Raw genomic sequence first — 6135 nt, 5'->3', positions numbered from 1 at the left:
GCGACTGATATGAGAGGCGGCGAAGGTGCTGACGCACGTAGCGTCCCAGACCAGGCACCGCCCTCTCTCCCACGGCACTAAGGTTAGGCCATCAGGCCGCTTGCCGTCCGTGCGACTTAGACCCGGAGGCTCAAGCACGGATGGAACACCCGCTGATCTGAGCGCCCTCTGGACAATATCGTTCAAGGCATGGTGACGCGGATGCCTCCCGACGCATCGACGGCAACTCAATGCATGATGGCCGTCAGCCCCCACCGTGGAACCGCAGATGCATAAATGTGGTTGACATACATCGCAGCCCAGGCGGAGAGCGACGGACACCCGCAACGAGTCACCGTCGAGTAACGTACCCAGTTGAGGGGAGGGTAACGCCTGCAGCCAAGCCCCTGATTCTGGCCGCGCCACTGCCAGAAGCCTTGCGCGGTCCACACCCGAAGCGTTCCCAACCAGACCGTCCAAGGTGGCCTTACACCCTACCTCATCCCACGCGCGCTGGAGTCTTGGGTTCTCCGGGACGGACGCACCTGGGTTGATAGCCAACCACTGTCTCACAGCGTCGGCCACATACGGTATGCTCACCCCGTCGCCATTTAGTGATAACATTTTAGCAACTAGGTCAGCAACCCCATGGGCCGACGCCAAGAAGGCCGGCAGGCTAATGTCCCCCACACGCCGCACCCCAATGCCTCCGTGACGGATTGGCAAACCTGCTTGTGTCCACTGAATATCATCCAGGGACACATTGACCACCGACTCAATCGTCGACTTAATCGCCAAATCAAAGGTCTCAATGTCACCCGGGAATAACCAAACAGGGGCCGTGCGCAACAGGTACGTGATCTTGGGAACGGCGAAACACTTTTGCAATAGAACTAAGGCCACGTGCGGGGTCAAACCCTTGAGACGTTCGCCCGCAAGGAGAAGGAGATTCCTACGAATTTGTAGTGCCTCAGGAACTGCGGAAGGAAAAATCGGTGCACCAAGTAGGCAAAAAGAATCAGTATGCAATTCCTTGAGGCCGGGAAGTAAACCCGAGAAAAAAGAGAAGAGAGAAGATGACTGCGGTCCACAGGGGAAAAACTCACATTTGGAGGTGTTCACTTCCAGCCCCATATCCTTCAGGCGCGGCAGCAAGACGAGCAAGTCTTGCTCCACCTCTTCCGGTTTGCCCCCAATGGTACCATCATCGAGGTACCAGATGTTAAGAGGGGACTTTAGATCGGTAATGACCTTCTGGATTGCGAGGCTAAAAGTGAGTGGACCCAGTGGATCCCCCTGCTGAGCCCCCACTTGTGACAAAATCCGGTCAGTTCCGTAAAAAAGGTTGGAAGGTGAATGATAGACCTGGTGAAGAAAAGAATAGAGCGTAGGAATTTTCTCCTTAGCCTCACCCAGCAAAACGTCCCTCTCCACTGTGTTAAAAGCGTTTTTTAGGTCGAGTTTTATAATGACGCTGCCGGCATTCTCCGGTTTTAATGCAAAGGCACGTACCGCATGTATCGCCGCTTCGCACCCCAATTGCGTCCCAAAACCCACCTGATGCGGCTGAAGATAAGAGGCCATCTCCCCTCTCACTGCACGGCACCCAAGCTTGGCCACGAGTCGACGGAAAGTGCTCCCCACGGCTATCGGTCTCAGTCCCCCTTCTTTCTTATTTAATGCACATAGAGTAGCCCCATACAAATAAGGACTTACCTGAGGGTTCAGCTTCCCACTAAGCAAAAAATTTCAACGATACAAGAGGGATTTCGCCGCTTTGATTTGAATTTCCCAAACTCCTCCGAAATGAGGACTCGACGGTGGATTAAATCGAAACTCTATGTGTTCCGTGCTGGCAGCTGATCTCATATAACTTTTGAGCACGTTATTTGCGCCTATGAAATTGGTTCCACAATCTGAGTGAATAACACTTACTCGACCCCTGCGGCCCATGAATCTTCGAAGCGCAGCAATGAAAGCTTCAGATGATAAATCTGATACGGTTTCGAGATGCACAGCTTTTGTAGTGAAGCACACAAACAGACACAAATATGCTTTCCCTATTTTAGCACCTCTATATGAACCTAAACGAATGCGAAATGGCCCCCCAAAGTCGACGCCAACTATTGAAAAAGGCTTGGCTTGATTCACACGAGTTGCCGGTAGGTCACTCATGAACGGTTCAAGGGGAACCGGATTTAGTCGATAACATCTGATACATTTAGATAGACAGTGCCTAATCGCGCGTATGGGAGACAAAATCCAAAACTGCTGTGTTAAGAGATAATGCAGCGTGTTCGTGCCTGGATGATGATTTTATTTATTTATTAACAAACTTTTATTAGGTCGACCTGTATGTAACTAACTATTGAAATTGAAATTATTGAAATTGAAATTGAAATTATTTATTTGTATAAAAATGGGTATACATAAATGATCTTATTCTATAGACAGTGTCTCCATTTTCGGCCTATTCTATGTAATGGAATCTAAGGTAACTAATTTAACCATCTTCCAAGGATCGTAGCGTCATGAAAATTGGCAGCTGTATGTAGTTCTGATGACAATACAATAATATGGTACTGTCGAACTGATCTGATGATGGAGACAGGAGGTGGCCATAGGAACTCTCGACCTGTATGTAACTAACTATCTAAGATAACTAATTTAACTATCTTTCAAGGATCGTAGCGTCATGAAAATTGGCAGCTGTATGTAGTTCTGATGACAATACAATAATATGGTACTGTCGAACTAATTTGATGATGGAGACAGGAGGTGGCCATAGGAACTCTGTGATGAAACAACGCAACCTAATTGTGCTAGGCGATTTTAGAATTATCTCGATGAGTATTAGTTGTCTGTCGTAAGAAAAGTACAGTCAGCGATAAAAGCTTGTACCATAAATTAAATTTTTGCCAATAACTTTCTTTTATTTATTTATAATGGTTTAAAAACATTGAACGGTCTTTTGAGTAATAATGTAGGTAATTAATTTTAAACTATTCAATAGGTTATTGGCAAAGAAAATTATGCAAAACAAAACATAAACAATATTTTTCTCAAATTTCATGTTTCCAGGATTTACATTTACACTATATTATTATTAGGCTTTCATTTAAGGTTTTTATGGTAAATTTATTTTTTTACGTAAAAGTAGATCATTAAGGTTTACTACCTAACCATAATAATATTAACTGAAATAAATGTCATATACTAAGAAAAAGTGACCAAGGCCTCCAGTGCCCCAGTCAGTCAGCTGTCAGTTTATAATTTATATAGTAGTGTTTCTACTTGATAAAAACAAATTAAAATATTTCCTGGAAATAATTTAATTTGTTCAAATACTTCATTGCATAATAATATTATATTACATAAATATATTAGGATTTAAACTGGAACTAAATACCCGATTTTACTTATAAAAACAGAAGTTAATTAAGGCAATTAATGTTTTCAGTTATCAAAGTTAAAAACTAGCTGCTGTATTTTTGTACCAGTTAATTTAATAAAGCCAACTAGATAGATAAGCAAAAGAATTTGTCAAAAAAGGCAGAATCTGATAACTTAAAGGAACCTTTGTTTGGCCTTGTTCGCTGCTTAGAAATACTTATGACTTTGCAAAGTTTACCGTCAAGAAAACCAATCTAAAGGTCGATAACTTCATACCTACCAAGAGCCAGTATACATGGAAGCAAATCCTCTAAAGTTATTCAAATGAACCAGAGCCACAGTATTCCGAATAAATGCATATTGAATTTGTTTACGCTCGCCGAAAACGGAATGGAGATAGACCATACTTCTCTATTTAAATTCGCTTGGAATCTACATATTATTGCTTCCAGTGATACCTCTGTTTCTTTGTTTAAATATCAGGTACCGTTTTAGTGGAAAAGTTTTTGGATTCAAAGTTGATAGTATACCGTCAAGGATAATCACTTCAAATTGTGCAAATGTTCTTCAAAACGTTTGTTGTTTTTTTATGAGTTAAAAATCAAGGTTCTCTAGGTTTGATTGCAGTATTATTATGTATAATTCAATGATTAAATATCTGCATTTGACGTTAAATGATACACTTAAATAAGAATATAATTGTTGCTTTGATCTCTGTTTTTTTTTTCATTACTCCAAAGTAGAAAATTATAGCTGCCGGCATTATTAATATTTGTGGTCAGTTCTGATGACACGAACGTTCTGTGTTTTGGGTATAACTACTTACTCGCTATAAATAAATAAACAAATTTATATTCAAATACAAATTGAATAACTTATATAATTAGGTAGGAAAATTATCAAATAACACCGATCTTATAGGAAATATATCTATTCCAACACTCAAATACATAGTTTAAGTTAGGTACAGTAAGCTAAAGACATTTGCACGTATTATTTGTATGTCTGGACGAGTCTCAAAAGTTTGCCGTGCTGCTAAACCTATAAAACCTGACAGTCCTGTTTCAAAGTACGTCGTACAAAAATCTTATGAGAATCCTTGCTACATTTCAACAAGTGCTCACGGAAGGAAACTCCTCTGAAACTGCATGGTGCAAAATATCAAAGTAAAATCCATCATCATCATCATCATCAACATCATCATCTCAGCCATAAGACGTCCACTGCTGAACATAGGCCTCCCCCTTAGATCTCCATACGTGCCGGTTGGAAGCGACCCGCATCCAGCGTCTTCCGGCGATCTTAACAAGGTCGTCTGTCCATCTTGTGGGTGGACGTCCTATACTGCGCTTGCTAGCCAAAACCCGCAAAATCCATCGCTTCTCCAAATTCTCCAACTAGTATTAAAATGCATGCAAATTCCACATGCAGTTGAACGTGGAATGTAAAGTAGCGTCTTGCGTCACCTGCGCCTGTCAGAGCACAACTAAGCTCAGAATAATTGGCTCTCGGTTGCCGTTCTACAGTACCATCACTGTTAACTGTACATCTGTGGACCTTATGCCTTTTGTAATAAGGTCCACCGATGTGTACATTTGTACAGTTGGGAATGTTGCTGTTTGTACTGAGTGTCCCTAGTGGGCTATTTTTAGACCAGGGAATACCAATATTTTCTTTCAGTAAAAAGTAAAAATAAGGCTAAATATGCTTACCAATCTCACTGCGGGCACAGAATAAATAATAGTACTAAGTACAGAAGACTCACTCTCTAACAAAACGCGTCTGTTACGATCAGCACAGATATGGCCGCTAGGTGGCGACAGCGCCACGCGCGGCTTATGGCAAACCCAAAATTGGGGCCGAACGGATGCACTTTTAGCTACCTGTAGCAAAGCGACGAAATCGCGGAGTGAGACACGCCTGCTGCGGGTCTAGTTAGCAAAAAATAATGACGTAATTTATTTTTATACGACCAGTATAAGCTTATGTTATGTAGGTACTTAACGTTATTTTTTTGTTTAAACAAAACTCTAGAACAAGACCTACACTTCATTTTAATTTAGCACTCAATAAAAACTTTTTTAATGTAAAATTGCTTTAATGTAAAAAAAATTTACTCTGTTCACGCCGGGTGTCATGCTTCGCTGTAATATTAATAATGCGCGGTAATATTGAAATTTCTGTAAATTTTATGCACCCCTCTTTAATATCATTTGCTGCAGTAAAGCCTCTAAAGGCTTGGTATTTGAATGAAACGTTGCGATGTTGTTTTTAAAAGAAATGTAGAGTTTCATGGGTTAAAATTTAACGTGTACCCGGAAATTTTTTAATGCTGTTTTTTCAACTTCACTTTGTGTAATAAGTATGTTAAAAATAGAATAGTTGTAAAGTGTTTGAAAATTGATGCAGATTTTGAGGCGCCTAAAGTTTTTATACATATTAAGTGGTACAATAATTTGAGAGCATTTTACAAATTGTTATGCGAATTATATAACAATGTTGTTATTAAAAAACTTATATCGAGGCTGTTCAACCGTTACATTACTTAATATAATAATATTTGTATGTGTATAATCGACCAGTACTGCCAATAAAACCCCGCTAAATTATATGACCTACAATAAGTATGTCTTCTTCCTCGCGCCATCCCGGCATTTCGCCACAGCTCATGAGAGCCTGGGGTCCGCTTGACAACTAATCCCATGATTTAACGGAGGCACTAATTTTTCCGAAAGCGACTGCCATCTGACCTTCCAACCCAGA

This window comes from Cydia fagiglandana, chromosome 10, assembly GCF_963556715.1.
Source record: "Cydia fagiglandana chromosome 10, ilCydFagi1.1, whole genome shotgun sequence".
NCBI lineage: Eukaryota > Metazoa > Arthropoda > Insecta > Lepidoptera > Tortricidae > Cydia > Cydia fagiglandana.
This window is presented reverse-complemented; position numbering follows the sequence as displayed.